Source organism: Mytilus californianus, unplaced genomic scaffold, assembly GCF_021869535.1.
Source record: "Mytilus californianus isolate M0D057914Y unplaced genomic scaffold, xbMytCali1.0.p SCAF_1, whole genome shotgun sequence".
Taxonomy (NCBI): Eukaryota; Metazoa; Mollusca; class Bivalvia; order Mytilida; family Mytilidae; genus Mytilus; species Mytilus californianus.
Window position 1 is genome coordinate 82,208,931 of NW_026262581.1, and position 17,749 is coordinate 82,226,679.

Sequence of the window (17,749 nt, forward strand, 5' to 3'; positions counted from 1 at the left end):
CAGTTTTAGGATTAGTTGGTCAATTTTTAACCTTGAAAAGAAATAAATAAAACCTACACTTGTTTCCTCTTAATGAACAGAGGTGGGCGATACCCTGAAAAAACCAGTAAACAATAAAACCTTCTTGGCAGGAGAAAAATAAAAACAAAACATATACATGTCATGCTAGTAACTCATTTATGAATCAACTAAAACCTGACTTAACCTTTCTCCATTATCTTCATATCTACCTTGTTAAATAAGATAATTCTTTTCATTAAATATAATAATTGTGTCAAAAGCCGTTATTTATCAAGGCTGTCATCAGATATATGAGTGGGATAATTACACTACAATATTTCCTCGGTTGTTCAAGCCGAAATTTACTATTTTAGGTTTGTATTCAGATTTAAATTAGTACTTTACAGATTGGTTTATCGAAAAATTTAAATTTGTTATGTTTTTCCATGTGAAAAATCGGTAATGTTACCTAAGAAATCGAATACTGCATTAGTGAAAAAAAAGAAATGGTCGATGTGATCTTAGTACCTTTAAGACTTGATCAGTAGAAAAAATAGAGATAATAAAGGCACCCAGGTTCATTTTGCACTTGATGGATAAGTTTTAAATGTTCATAAATTTGTCTCTTATTTTGTTAAATTTGCAAAAAGCTTTATTAGCTGTGAAACCGTAGCTGATATGGGCTCTTTCTACTTTATTATACCCCTACTTAAAAAGTTGGATCTGTATTGCATTCACCTGTCCATCTGTTCTTCAGTTCTTCCCACAAAAATTCTGTACTTCATAACAGAGTGATTTAATATTTCGTCAGTTGCTTAGCAGTGATTCAAGTTATGTTTGAGGACTTTTCGGACCTGTCGGACATCTTAACTTCCTCTTTGCCAATACTTTGATTTTTTTTTTAATATGCTGAATGAACTTTTTGTCTCACTTTCTCAAGGTACTACTGAAAAGAAAGATATCATATTTATTCAGCAGCTTATCAGCGATGAGTTGTAATTAACATGTTAGCATTTTTTGGATCTGTTAGACGCCTACTGCATGTAATCCAAAATTCTTTTGAAGTTAGTTTAAGGAGAACTACACCTCTGTGTTTAATAGGTCAGTTTGCGACTGGCTTTGGTCACCTGCAAAAACAAAAAAGAGGACATGCTGCAATAAGTCTGTCTGTTACTCACTTAATAGTACCAGTAGTAGTATATCTAGAGCATTCTCTATCAATAAAACTGACAGTCATATATTAAGCAAATGTATTGAGAAGTGAAGTAAAACCCTCTCAATCAATTAAATTAATCATATTTGTACAGGCTATTAAACTTGGGAAGCAATTATTGTATACACTGTTATGTTTAACTAAACATTAAGATGCCATATAATGATATTAATCTAAGAAAAATCTAGAATCCTTTACAATTTTTTTCTCCTTTCAGGTGATTCCGAGAAAATCCAGTTCAGAGGTGTGATGCCTCTACTATAAAAAGACCTATGTTGGTAAGAAACTTTTTTATCCTTAATTTAACACCAGTTTCTGTGATTTGACAAATCTTTGACAATTAGGACTTATGGCCCTTGATTGCTTTAAAGGGATATTAGCTACGATTTTGACAAAGTTTTAAAGCTGCTAAAATCAAAGATATGTACTTAAAATTAACAATAAGATCGCTGGAATGTTTACATAAACTACAGAAGTGTTAATAATTCATAATTAATATCGTGTTGCGTGCCTATTCATATCATTAATTATGCATCAGGTTTACTTCCCGATATTTGCCAACACAGCGAGTGAAATGACCCAGATATAAATAGATATGAACATGTGCTTTTTGTTTTCTTATGTATTTGATAATTTCTTTAAATTAGACGTACATATTTGACACCATTTATCAAATTATATAAACAACAAAATATAACAAAAGCCTGCATCTTATTCGAACCAAAGGTTCTCAAACAATGGCGATTATATACACTTGTTTTTACATTTGTATGACAAAACAATGCCGATAATGTATACACGTGTTTGTGAATTGGGGCCATCATGAAGGATACACCTGTAGAATAATATTAAATTGTAAGAAGTTGATTTTTAATTTCTGCTATGTTGAGAGATCACAGCTCGTAAATTTGTAAACATATTTTTGGACAATAATGATTTGAACACGTCGCAATTTGTTTTCATGTGATCTGGAATAGTTTAGAAATGTAAACATTTTGCAAACCGTAGTATTGTCGGCTACTTCTGTGTGACTTTGCCTGCGTGACAGGTTTTTGTAAGTGATTCTAATGACCAATTTCATCGCCGTTATTTATTTTCAATTTACAATAATTTGTCAGCACCTCTTTTCTGATCCCTTTTCTCACAGAAACTGTAAATTCATGTTCCATTCCCGCGATAACATTCCTCTGTTCGACATTTTTCCTTCGAGGGACCATGTGTGATTGCGCATTGAGAACTGCCGAGTTAAGGTCAACATAGGTCATATGAATAAGGGTTGGCTTAACATCGAATTTTTGTCTGTAGACAAAAATTAAATTCAGGTGTAAAAAGTTAAAAAGCTTCTAAATGCTAAATGGAAAGTAATCAGTGATGGTTTTATTTATACTTAATTAACTTTTTGTACAAAATCCGGCATATAGATTACACCAGAATATAGGATAGGATAATTTTAATGAAAATCGTAGCTACTATCCGTTTAACAATGACACTAAAAAACGTAAGAAAAAACCAGATTGCTGTCATTTGACAGCCTCTTGCTAGTGAACAAATAATTTAATTTTGATAGAAATCACTGGTCAATCTTCCTGACTTGCACGATATTTCACAAATGCTTTATATTTTTGGCTTTAAAAACATATGTAATAAAAGCATGTAAATAAGGTCACTCCATGTAGTTTCAAATGGAAAGAATAATAAATTCCCTTATCCATAATATCTTTTCCATTTTTTAAAACTTCATAAGAATAAGAATTTTATTATTCTAATCAAGAACCCATAAAGGGCATCAATATTATTTTAATAATTATGTTTGCACTGTATAAAGGCTATTGTATGTACTCAAACAACTAGGAAATATGATTGACAGATAATAATCCTTTGATATTAACAACACACAATTGATAAAAAAAACAATTGGCAGACACAATAATAATACACCTCCACTAGCAAATAACCACTATTACCTGCTAAAAAGAGGAGATAATTAACATTAACGAGCTTTCAATTAGCTCCCAACAGCAATTAGGCTAAGATAAAATAAGCCTTTGGTTAACAAACCAATAAACCATTAATTAAAAGTAATAATAATATCAGGAATTCATAAAGTTTATATTTTTTTTTTTGGAAACATTTTATTTGTTGTTTTCATGTGCTGCAGTTTATTTTCACCCCATAAACTGTTTTATGCTTCAGGTAATTATTCACTAAAAGTATGTTGCCAATACTTATAAATAAATAAATGAAAGATGATGAAGTCGAGAAAATAATCAATTGTTTACTTCCTGGTGCACTTGTTCTTTGGTATGTCTAATTGGTCTTATTTTATTATTCTATATTTAGTTACATTATTTTACATGATTTATTTAAACGTGTGTCCTCTATCATTTAAATATCATTGTTTTATTAGTTGTTTTCATATTTATTTGGTTACCTTGGCCTAATAATGCCTCATGCCTCGTAGTAGTTTATGTTTACTTGCATAAACACAGTAATTTGGTGCAATTTACATATAAATAAACATAATGTTTAAAAAAGCGTTAATTACTCATTTCTACCTATAGTATTATTAAACCAGGTAGCTTTAAGAGAAAAGACAAGATTTGTATTCATTTCTTATCAATATAATCTTTATGATTGGAAGATAGTAATTGCAGGTGTATTTTGAAGGATGATTTCATATTTATATAATTAGGACTAAGATATTAGTCTACTTAAAAGAATATCAAGTTTCTAACTACTAATTATTATAAGTGATTCTCAATTTTCTAAGTATACACGATTATGAAATAATGTTAGTTTTCCAGGTGAAAAGTGTCAATTATGACATTACACGTTTTAATGATTTATGGGTGTTATAACTGGCTAGTGTTTCATACTTTTTAATTTTGTATGAGGAAGAATTACAATAAGTCAATATTTTCTATTATTTTTTAAAAAGTTTTAAGGCGTATATATATCCATAAATGTAGATGGCCTGACCTGTGTCCTTGAATTTAAATAGCCCCTGATGTAAGCTATAAATTTCCAACTGGGGCGTATATTTAGTTTTTTTGTAAAATTTTATATTTATAGAATTAATACCATTAGTTGCTGAATAGGACTTGGACCTGGTTAGAAGACCCGTTGAAATAGTGCACCAAGACCTCCTTCAAACTTCTATTATAATGTATTGGCCATAGGATTATACCCCTCCTGTTTCATAGTTGAACATAACTGTAAAATTTATTCAAATTTGAAATTTATTATTAACATTTAAAGAAAAAAAAACGTGTTTTATTGTTATTCATTTACCAAACCACAGTGGCAGGTGTCGTCACAATAAAACTGTAAACTGTAAAGATTGCCCATTATTCATGTTCTTAGTAGATTTAAGATTAAATCGTCAGTTTTAATAATTTAGTATGCTTTGAAAATTTTTGAACTTTCAAATCTTTTATATTGAAATAGCTTACCATTGATGTGGATATACATAAAAGTAAATAAAAAAAATCTGATTATTTTATGATTAAAAAGTTGCAGGTTTGTCGAGTAGCTTATTTCGAGAGCTTCAAATTAAACTGTTTGTCCTTCACATTGAACCGAATGCTTTTTGAACAGAACAAGATCAATTTTCAATAAAATCTTGTGTTTTTTACAGTTCAGTAGGGGATTCAGGGATTAATTTTATGAAAAAAAGAAGTTAATGTAGTCGGCACCTTGAAATTTTGTATGCTTTATTAATTACAATTGGAGGAAACCGTCATGTAATCACTGTTTAATTGATCTATGTACTAAATTACATATCACACAGCAAACATAGGTAAAAATTGGTTACTCAATCTCTGTTTTTATGAGGAGTGTTGGTTAACATATATATAATAGTAATAAGTCAACCAGTGCTGAAATTACCACACATTATATAGATCACCGATACATTGAATATTTATTATCTATAGCGCTGTTGCAAATGTATTGTCAACATGTTTTCCGAACCAGTGAAACAAATAAAGGAAATCAACAAACTTGTTTTGCTAAGATTCGTATGTCAAATTAGTTCAATTTCATTAGAAAGCCGAGGATGGTTTACTGCACTGAAGCAGTCAAAATATTGATTGCAGTGTTCCGAGTGAATCCGGAAAGATTTTTCCAAAGATGTGAAGTGTGACCGCTGAGGCAAACAAAATTGTCACAAGATGAATAGCTAGTAATTCTTTGGCATCCTTTATCTGCAGGGTTCAGAAAAATAGATCTGTACTATTCAATTATAATAATCTTTATTTCTCAAATAAAAATTGCATGTAGTAATGTAGAAGTGAATAGATCAAAAGTTTTATATTAATGTAAATTTGAACGATTAGTATTAATTGGGAGTATTCAAAGTGCATACTGAGTTCTAGTGACATTATTGAGGTTTAATCTGGCTTTATGGCCTGGACTTTTGTTTTATCTCTATAATTTGATTGAATTTATGTTTTTAACTTATACAAGTGAGTTTGAAAAGATTTTTTGTGAAATGCTTGCTAGGTCTGTGTCTTTATAATAATGGTGCATGTATTTGAAAGTTATTCAACTGGAAAACTTCATATTGAAGAATCTTTGAGACAGTTATTTGGCAGTATAGAAGAAAAAAGCTTCTTTTTATGCCCCCACTGCAAGGTGAAAAGGGGCATTAAGTGTTAGCCTTGACCGTTCTTCCTTCTGTCTTTCCGTCTGTCCCATTTGCGTTTCAAAAGCAAGCTTGAGCGGGGGCATTCGTGTCCTCAAACAAATTCTTCTTTTATTTATATTGAAGATTCTTTGAGACAGTTATTTTGCAGTATAGAAAGAAAAAAGCTTCAAAAAAGGAGACAGTAAAGGCAATAGTAATTCTGTGGGTGATCTGAGCAGAATAATTTCAGTTTTATTCCCTAATTCTACTTGTTTGTGTCATGTTTTGTTTTTCCTCTATCAAATTAAAGCCACTGTACATTTAAGGAAATGATTTTGATAAAACTTAATTTACTCATATTTGCCTGCAGGAATTGATTGGAATATACTACTATGGGAAGACATTTATGGTACACAGAGTTGATTGATCTGAAGAACATCGGGTCATTTAAGGAGACATTGGTCATTGGCTCTACCTTTATTGACATAACATTTGGTTGATAATGGAGTTTTTCTCTTAAATAACATGCCTTTTGATTTTATGTCCTTTGGATAAACTAGGTATCTGTTTTGAAAATGTATATAAAATCACTGACATAAATTAACTGTATAAAGCATGATTTATATAAGCTTCACATTGTGGAGCCTTTCCCCATAAACTGACATTAGGGGAAAAAAAGATTATCATAACGGGTAGATATAGATGAGACAACACCCCAAAATATAACCAAATGTACTGTATATTAAATGACTAATAATCTCTTCACTAGTGACATCACATAGCCAGGGTAATGGCTTTACAACACTTTCATGTTACATACTGGGGGGTTATTCATATTTCGTATTGACTATAACTGTGAATGTAAAAGCTGCATTTTTACACTTCAAAATGCATATGATTCCTGTAGCATGATTCAAACTAACTCTGTTAAGACATAAAGCAGGTGCTGAACCTCCATTTTGAAAAAGGGGTGAGTCCCCTGGCAAGCCAACATTTGGAGTGATACTTGTAAATGTCTATGCATTTATCATATATGAAGCTCCATAAAGGTGTGGGGGGGGGGGGGGATTATGGGCAATCCTCCTCTGTTAATAGCTACACCTTCATTCTGTCCAGCACCTTTGACCATTTAATCCAACTTATATATGCAATATTTGGTACTGGATATTCAGCAACCAACAATCAACACACCTGGAAGTGTTCTGGACTCAAGTATGTGTAGCTTGGGAATATCAATTATTATTAACTTTTCTGCACCCTAGTTGGGTTTTTTTTTTTTTAACTCAACTGACCTTGATAAGGATAAAGGCATTTGTTTGACTAATCATCTGTCCATTTTAAGCTTGACTTTTTATTTTAGTGTCTCTCCTGGGACTGATATATCATTATAGTGCTGCATAGTACACAGGGTACTGTAGTAAAAAACAGTAGTCTCATTTACTATCATTCATACCAAATCTCCTTCTTTTATACAGGTTTTCCTGGAGCACTGTCATAATATAACAATGACATACTTAATCACTGTTCACAGTTTAGGTGAAATTATGATGGTTTGGACTAAGGTATGATTTCCATTGCTCATTGGGCCTTCTGAATTACCTGATAAATACCTGAGAATCCCTTTTATACTAGACCTTTGATTTCCATAAAGTAACTCATTAGGCCTTCTAAACTCCCTGATAAATATTCGATAATGCCTTTTATAATAGGCTGGATATTATGAGAAATACTATGACCTTTTGCCAAATGATTGATTTAAGTTCTGATGGACCTGTGGCTAAAAATATTTATATGAAGTAGAGGTTATTTAGAATAATGACTATGAAGTCTTATCTGCAGTGCAATCTATAAACTTGTATTGAGTAAAATCTTAATTGGTAAATTGCTTACTTTAGTAAATGATTTTTTTTTTCCGGCCTACTTACTGATGACAAAATTAGGTTTGACTGTGCTACTTTCACTTAATTCACATCATGACGTACATACATGATTTTTATAACATTTTACTTTTTTAATTGAATAACAGATTTTCATGCTATTATATACGAGTGCTGTATATTCTACACGATTACAGTTTTTGTATTGAATGTTACACAATGTTTGACGTAGATGTAAATGATAACAGTAAACAGTTGTAAAGGTCGTTGTCACATGTTGCTCGACATGTGAAATTGTAATTACAGAATTAGATATCTTATTAATGTGTCCGATTTTAGTAAAATATGGAAGGTGATTATTGGGGATTAAACCCAACAGTTAGAGTAAATCAGTATTACTGTGATTGATTTCAAGTAGCTTCAATTTATATGTTGTTTACTTATCTTTATAATATCCAAGATTGTAGCGTGTAGGCACCGAGAGTTCATTCACTTGGTGTTTTTAGCTTAAAATGTCAAGATATTATTTTTTAATGTAGATATTGACTTATTTAGTACAAGTTAGGTCACATTTTGCCAGTGGGCCTAACCTTTTAGAATATATAGTTGGAAATGTATATTTATATTTTGATGTATTTTTGTTTTTAATCAAGTCGAGAGGGTTCTGATTGGTATTGTGATGTTGGAGAAATTTATTTACATTTGGAGGATAGAGAGAACTGACGAAAGAGACAAGTGTCAAATTATGTTTTTCCAGAATGAATAAATATGAAATGGTCTATTCCAAATCAGTGCAACGTAGGGATGGATTTTTGTGCATGTACACAGTTTTTTGGACTCTTTTTTTTTTGAAAGAGTAGTCCAAATTACTAACGGAGGGTGAAACTGATTACTAAGTATCTGACTGTAAACATTTTTTGAGTAAATTAAAGTTCCTGTCCCATGCTGTATTGTTAAAAAATGGTAATTCGTCCCAGAAGTGAAGAAGACACTGCTGGTCAAACCCTTTAACAGGGTAATGGGATAAATTTGACAGAAACTCAAGACACTTATATATGAAATGGTTTCTGGCTCATTGTTTTGGTTCCTCAGACAAAAATATTGATAAATCCTGTCTTGTGTATTCTCATTGAATATATTCTTAAGTTCTTGCAGAATTCATAGGTAAAATCGAAAGAGGTCCCCGATTCCTGAACCTTTGACCCGCCATTTCTGAGCACCATAAAGCACTTTATTAAAGTTTATTTTTCTGTATGTCAGTCATTCGGTAAGAACATCATTGAGTTTATAGAAGGGAACAGAGATTGTAAACTATGTGATTCTATGACTTAAATTGTTAAATAATAACATAGAAATAATATCTAGGCAAAATGTTCAGCTAGTTTTTGATGTTTGTTTTTAAGGTTGATTTTTTCTCCAATACTAGACAAAAGTTCTTTTTTTTAACATTGAGACATTGATCTATGTTATATTTCACCTTTTATATTTTAACCTTGTCAATAAATGTTTTATCAGGATCAGGTCATTTACACAAGCCACAGGCTATACAATTGTAATCTTTTTTAAAGAACTGTTAAGTCATTTCCTTTGAAGGTAGAATCTTGTTTGTAAATGGGGGATAGTGTAATTACATACATGCATGTACATATTGCACACCCTATATTATTATGTCTACCTTTTATATCCTCCATAAACTTTCCGTTGAATAAGTAATTGGGTCGCATGTACGGCAGGTTTAACACTTCTGATCTATTTAAAACAATATCTTATACACATGGGTAAACCCCTCTTTAAGCATGGTTATCGTATAATACAGGTATATAATTACTCTGTATTGTGCGCTTTATGTTGAGCGTAAACGTTAAATTAACAGTGGCTTTTATTGCAAACTGGTCCGCTGACGATTTATGTTTTCCGAGGTAGAAATTTCGGAAAACATCAATTATGTATTGTAACATATATCAGACAAAAGTATTGATGTCTGGGACCATTGACACGCAGGATGTCTAGATATATATATACCTTTAATGTTACATTGAAATGTCAGTTTTTGATGACAACTTAGATAGGTAAATAAACAATCGGTAGCAGTGTTAAAATCCACTGCAAATTAATACCAGTTCGTAATTAATACGGGTTTGAGATGGGGGGTCATCTAGGTTGATAATTACTTATTTTTCATGTCTGTTTTATAACACATAGCAGATATGTACTAAGATAATTGTTAGTACAATATATAAATAATATACTAAAGGTTTACTGGTTCATTTCTCTCAAGAATTGGTGTTAATGACCAATGTCATTAAAGTACCTATAGCTAGTTCAGATTAGTTTTAAAGTCTGTGAATTAACAAGAAATAAAATTTGAAGAAGAATAACAAAAATCTTGCATGGCCAAGTTTGATTGTGAATTTTGTCTATAAGTAGCTTTGAAAACTATCTGTGAAGACATGTTTTGAGTCATGAAAATTACTCATGTTGACTCAAAACACACAAATTTGATCTTACAAATTAACTTTGATGGCTGCTTACTTCATTACATTGGAAGCTGAAGAGTTGAATGAAACTATATGAAGACAAATTTAAATGTGAAGACTTGCAAATGTAATTTTTTTTGCTGATAATAATGTGAATGACTTTGGAACTTTTATGGTTTTGAATTATAGCTGCTGTTGTTCTGATTAACTAATCATTTGACATTGAAAAAGAAAGTTTACAGTAAATTGAATACTGGTATGTAAAGCTGTTCCAAGAAAGCTATATATATAAAAGTGATACAAAGTATTTCAAATATTGATAACAAGAAGTAGAGCTTAGATTGATAATTTTACACTTAATTTGCCATGTTATATCTTATTTTTAGAAACTACAATTGCCAGTCCCTGCATTTAACAGCAAGAATGTCCTGAAGTCATGATCACAAATACAGTATTTATTTGAATTCCAAATGACAGAGGATGCTTTTATTTCATTCACTGTATTTTGTCATGTATTTCTCCAAACATTGAATTGATAGTGTCCTGTCGAGACAGACATTATTTGTTAAGATTTTTTTTAACATAAAAAGATAAAAATAAATGCTTGTTCTGCACCTTTACAACCTTTTCACCTCGACACTTAAATCGTTGCCCCTTGTTTAATACCAGACAGTACTTGATCACGTAATTTAAACAGTAACCTATATGTCAGGTTGCCCTTATTGACCGTCCACATACCGTTACATATAAAGAAGTTATTTTTTACTGTTTCTCTTTAGGCTTATTTTTTATTGTTTCTCTTAAGGCTGTAAGTTTTAATTATATAATTATTAATTGTTTGACCAGTATTCATGAGTTAAGTGTCATTATGATTAAAATGGTATTATCACCTAGCCATCCTCCTGGAAGTGTTTCTGTCATGTTAATTTCATAGTCTACCTGGATTTATAAAATTAGTATTTTAGAATTGATCAATTGTGATTATATTGAGATAGATTGAATCATTAGAAAACTTCTATATTACTCAATTCTTGGTTAATGATACTTAGTTCTTAACTATCGATTTTGACATATATATATAGAAAAAGTGATTAATAAAACGTACTTAGATATTTTTGGGATGAGAATAACTTTGGCAACCTGGCAAAGTGCAGTTTTTTTCTACTCAATTAGATTTTTATACAGAATGGTATTGGTGCATCTGCTATTGAGATCTGTGAAAATATATGTTGGGAGATATTTCTGCAAGAATATCAGATTATTAAAACCTTGAAAAATGTATGTCAAATAAGTAATCTGGTGAAGGTAAAATAGGTCAAAACTTAACAGGGATTCCTATAGATTTCAAATTGTTCTAAAAGCATGTTTGTCAACTTGTCCTGAAAGATTTTTATTTGATAATCATGTTGCAAGCTATCCTGGTACTGATGTAGGAATTACGACATTAGCTTAGTGATAAACTTAGCTGTAGTAGATGGAATTTCATGTTTAAAAAAAAAGAAGGAAATTCCGTATATAAGAATCAATACTAGTAACAGCTGAACAAATCCTTTCAAGACTGTAAAGAGAATTCTTTTTTTTTTTGCACATATCTGATATGTGGCATAATAAGGCCCATATTTAGTTACATTTCTTTTTCCGTTCTTCTCAAATATTACATCATTATGATGTACTATCAGACAAACCTACACTGGCAACATGTGTTGGTGTAATATTGAAAATAACCTTGACATTGTGAAATTCATTTGGTATTTTCAAATACATGTATGAAAAAAGATATGAAGTAAATTATGCTTATTTATGATGGTTATCACCTTGAACTTATTAAAAGGGTGTACTGATATTTTTATGAACAAATTTATAGCATAAAAATGTTGACGATTTGCCTGGGAAATGATGAATACATGACTAGGTTTATAATACATGTACCATGAAATACCTGTTTGATTACAGTTTATATGAGCAGTTAATGGTTCAACTGGTTATAAGTACATGTATAAACATAGGGGTAATATCAGTGTACAGTTTGGATTCTGTTCAACTATGGGTCTAGACAATTCAATGTGGTAGTCACATATTGTAAATATCACACTTAACTTTAGTATACACAGGTCACATAAATATTATCATATATTTATAATATTGTTATTTTATAATGAACTGAATATGAGATTTTCTGAGTCAATGCATCTGTCATCTAGGTTAAGCTTGGGAAGATGGTAACTAATACATTATGCCATTAAAAGTCGGATTGACTGTGAGGTTATTTGGTATGAATCCAAGAAAGTCTATTCTTAAGATTATTGCCCTTTTTGTGTCAGTTGTATCAAAGGTTAATAACATTTACTTGGATGAAAACCAGTTTAACACCGAAATTCATATACTTGATGATTTTTTAAACTGACAAGCTGTTGAAACTTGGTACATGCTAACTGTATAATATAAACTAATAAATATTTGTCTTGTCTGCGACTTTCAGAGACGGCCTAAACTATTTGTTTTAAGCATTATATTTCAGAAGGTAGAAGACCTGGATGCTTCATACCTGTTTCCGTCTGTCATATGTCCATTGTCCTTGACCTCATTTTCATAGTTCAGTGACTGCTTATTTTGAGTAACAGGATAACTATATTTGGTATATGGGTCCCTTGCAATTTCTACAACTCGACCTTATTCCATGGATCAGTGATCAAGGTTAAAAGTTATGTGGTCAAATCTGTATCTCAGATTCTATAAGCAAAAGGTAAACTATATTTTTTGTACGAAATGATTGTAAGGTGTACATGTCCGACTGACAGGTTTCATCTGACCTTGACCTCAATTTCATGGTTCATTGGACAGTGTTTAGTTTTTATGGTTTGGTCTATTTCTAAGACACTATAAGCAATAGGGCCACTATAATTGGTGTATGTAATGATTGTCAGGTGTACATGTCCATCTGGCAGGTTTTGTCTGACCTCGACCATATATTCATGGTTCATTTTACAGTTTTTAGTTTTTTGGTTTGGTCTTTTTCTCAGATATTTTATGCAATAAAATATATTTAGTGGATGGAACAATTGCGAGGTGTAAATGTCTGTCTGGCAAGATTCATATGACCCTGACCTCATTTTCATGGTTCAATGGTCAGTATTAAGTTTTTGTAATTTTGTCAGTTTATCAGATACTATAAGCAATAGGTCAACTATATTTGATGTATGGAATGATTGTTAGGTGCACATGCAGGGTTCATATGACTTTGACCTCATTTTCATGGTTCATTGGTCAGTGTCAAGATTTTGTGGTTTAATCTGTTTCTCAGATAGCTATTAGCAATAGACAGCTTTATTAGGTGTATGGAATGATTGTTAGGTGTACATTTCTGTCTGGCATAGTTCATCTGACAGTGGCTTCATTTTCATAGAACATTGGTAATGTTAAGTTTATGTGATACATGTAGTAAAACCTTCATATTACAGACTTTCAACATGAATTCAATGATATGTAAAACAGGAGAGACATTTCAGCGTGTGCACTCTTTGTTTTATTTGAGCCCTTTAATGTTAAATTTTCTTTCACATTACTACCAAAAGGGAATCATATCTGTCATAACATGGCAATAAAAATATGATCTAATTGGATAAATCAAATTTCATAATCTTTCATTCCAAAGCACCGACACACTCCTATTGGAAATCTGCTTCTCTTTTTTCTTTGCTGGTCAACTAGATATCTGTCTGGCAGGGTTCAGTTGACATCTACCTTAAATCATGAATCTTGATATTGTAAAAGTTAATGTGATATCAGTTGTTAAACCTTGATGTTAAGACTTCAATCATATCAGTAAAGCAGGTGATGCATCTTATCATGTGCACTCTTACTATAAAGTAAAGCTGATGTTCAGTCAGACACTAAAGAAAAATCTGATTGACTGGATCAAAATTTTCAGATTTAGCCTATGGTTAGAACAATTTTGAAAAGGACTACCAAAGCTTGAAAAAGCGAAATGGTTAATTTTTATGCCCCACCTAGGGGCATTATGTTTTTCGGTCTGTGTGTCCGTTTGTCCGTCTGTCCCGCTTCAGGCTTTAAAGTTTTTGGTCAAGGTAGTTTTTGATGAAGTTGAAGTCCAATCAACTTGAAACTTAGTACACATGTTCCCTATGATATGATCTTTCTAATTTTAATGCCAAATTAGAGCTTTACCCCAATTTCACGGTCCACTGAACATAGAAAATGATAGTGTGAGTGGGGCATCCGTTTACTATGGACACATTCTTGTTTATATTGGGTCAATTGAATCGGATCCCATTTTAGTCAGGTTTTATTAAATGACTCCCTGAAGCTGTTCAACATTGCAGTGTTAACTTTAACTGTCAGCTTAAATTTAAGCTCAGATTTTCCAGCAAATGACCTGGTGATATACAGTTAAATATATTGTAAAAAACTTGCCTAAAAATTATCGTGCTTATAAACATTTAGCTTGGTTTGAACCTTTGTATAAAATACATCTGCTCACAAATACGACAGGGTAATCACTCGTTTGTCCTTTATATGTAGAAGTCTGAGGTTTGACTGTGCAACAAAAGAATGTATAAGTAATCATCAATTATAAAAATATAAGAATTTATGAGAAACAAAAATTATTATGAAACCTAAAAACATATCATTATTATTATTAAAAAGTTATGATAAAACATCTATATACAATTCCCTTATCATCTATTCTTTGCTTGTAAATAATTTTTTTCTGTCTGATAGGGCCAACTCTTTAGTTTAATTGGATATATACTTAATTCTGTAACACTTCATAATTAAAAAGTCAAAAGATATAATTTGTGCACAACAACTGCATAGAAAACATTGCAACAAATTTGTTGCCTAAGAAAACTTATGAGGACATACTTTATTCGTGTCTTTGAAGTTTATTTGAAACTAAACCTTGTAAAATAATTAACAACAAACAGCAAAGGGTGTAAAAATTTCCATCATTTTCCAACCTTTCCCAAATTATACTTAGAATTAAAGAGTGATCAAGTTTGTCAGTGCATTCCTCTTTAACTGTCTGCTGTGCATCAAAGGACTACAGTATCTTTAACATTGATTTCAAGCTGCGTATCGAAATAAGTGCACCTTATTTCTATGTTTAATTTATCGGTAAGAAAAGAATTATAACAGGATAATTTTGAATTAAAGGTAAACATATTACACTATGATTACATGACAGATGACGAGCAACTTCCAGTATTAGTTAAGGTATAATGACTTTTAAGTTCATGCCTTTTGTGGAGTTTGGAGGTGGAATATTAAGGACTTTTAAATTTTTCTAATGAACTTGGTATGCTTTGACTCATTTTGGGAGAAAATAAAATAAACTTCGTGATCTTCAGCTTTTATCGAAGTTCAGAGTAGACTGCATAATGTATAACAGACTCTGCAAAATTTGAAAAAGAAAATGAAAAATTTAAACATTAGTCAAATGGTCCTACAAACTTTACAGAACAATTCTTGAAATGCAGTCACAATGTCTCCCAGAACAAATGGTCACTGACTTTCACATTGGTGATAAATTGTACAAATGTACTGTGCAATTACAAGAGAAAAATGGTGTGGTTGAAAATGACTAAAAGATAACCAACCATTTTTGTCTGTTACAACCAATGACATTAAACTTTTGATGGTCAATCCAGGATTACAAAAACAAAAAGATTTTAACAGGCCTTTGAAGTTTTTAGGCAGTGCTCAACTTTTATATTTTGTTATCAAAGGCAATGATTGTGTTACCTCTTGAATTTGAATACATGCACATTTTTTAATTTTACTCATGACTGTGTATCCATAATTTCCTCCTGCATGTAAGGATGTACTGCTGTTATGTACTTTTAACAATCTGTATTAGATTTGCATGTGATTAACAGATTGCAATGAGACACTATGACATAATCATACATCTTCCCTCAGAGCTCCATATTACCTGCACGATTACAAAATTTTCATTAACAAAAAAAAGATTTATTGTGAAAATATCAATTTTATATGCCAGTGGTATTTCCATATCCCTGATGAATTCTTAGATAAAAAGAAATAAAATACTGTTACAAAAGACCAAAAATATAATATCCTTTTTATTGTTGGATATTCCAAATATATGTTATCTCATTTGGCATTCATACATATTGTATTGCTGTATTATTTTAAAGATTTCCTTGTCAATGTCAGATTCAAATGAAGCGGGATTCCCATATGCTTTTGATGCTGCTACTTGAAATTCGGATTTTCCCTTTTTCCAGTCTGACCTTTACTCTCTGTTCATTGAAATAGTTTTCTTGTTGATTTTAGACCCTTGGATATATCATTCTCATCAGATAGGTAGATTTAAGGATGTTACAAAAGAATTTCTTTCAATAAATGATCATATATCTTAACCGTTAGCTATGTATTGATCAACATTAATATTTAGTAACTCCCTGTCCTGAGATAACATTCTCCGAAACCCAGCTGACATCCAACCAATTTGTCATCTTAATGCTGAATTTACAATGGCCTTTATGTTGACGGATCCCAGGTAATGAACAAGTTTATGATTTTTTTTCCATGCTGTATAGTTTTAAAGCAATGGTTGGTATTTCGGAATCTTGCCAGACAATACATTTGTCAATGTTTAGTTTTGGATCACCATAATCAGAGTCAAAGGACATCATTTATTTTGTACACTAAGTTCTAGTGACAGTGTTATTAAATATTAAAGTGACATCTTAGAAATAAGCAGAATTCTTTTTTAAATGAATAACCAAGGCACTTTTACATTTAATGAATTTCAAGGTTGTTTTTATAAAATTCAGAATCTCTTTCAGGTGCTGGAATGTACATAAAATTTCTTAGCTGTGTAGAATCAAAAATCAAAATTTTAAATCAATCAGGCTTCACATTTTTGTCGAGCCTGTGACTATTGTTGCAGAAAGTTCGACATAGGGATAGTGATCCGGTGGCAGCGTTAACTAACTTCTTAAAAGCTTAATATTTCAGAAGGTAGAAGACCTGGATGCTTCATACTTTGTATATAGATGCCTTATGATATGAAGTTTCCGTCTGTCATATGTCCATTGTCCTTGACCTCATTTTAATGGTTCAGTGGTCATAGTTAAGTTTTTGTGTTTTGGTCTGTTTTTCTGATACTGTATGCAATAGGTCAACTTTATTTGGTGTATGGAAATATTTTATGATGTTCATGTCAGTCTGTCAGGTTTTATTTGACCTTGACCTCATTTTCACGGTTCATTGCCCAATGTTAAGTTTTTGTGTTTTGGTCTGTTTTTTCTAATACTGTATGCAAAAGGTCAACTATATTTGGTGTATGGAAATATTTTATGATGTACATGGCAGGTTGATTTCACCTTGACCTCATTTTCATGGTTCATTGCTTATGTTAAGTTTTTGTGTTTTGGTCTGTTTTTCTTAAAACTTTAAGCAATAGGTCAGCTATATTTGGGGTATGGAATGATTGTAAGGTGTATATGTCTGTCTGGCAGGCATCATTTGACCTTCACCTCATTTTCATGATTGATTGGTCAATGTT

The 17,749-nt window shown here is 31.4% G+C and overlaps 1 long non-coding RNA gene across 7 annotated transcripts in view; it reads left to right on the top strand.

Moving 5' to 3' along the window:
- LOC127724798 (uncharacterized) overlaps positions 1–17,749 on the top strand; it is a 145,237-nt gene that overhangs the window by 99,998 nt on the left and 27,490 nt on the right. For all 7 annotated transcript variants that reach the window (XR_007992716.1, XR_007992710.1, XR_007992740.1 and 4 more), the window contains one exon: positions 1,431–1,491. This is a non-coding gene — a long non-coding RNA (uncharacterized LOC127724798). The remainder of the gene's footprint in view (positions 1–1,430; positions 1,492–17,749) is intronic.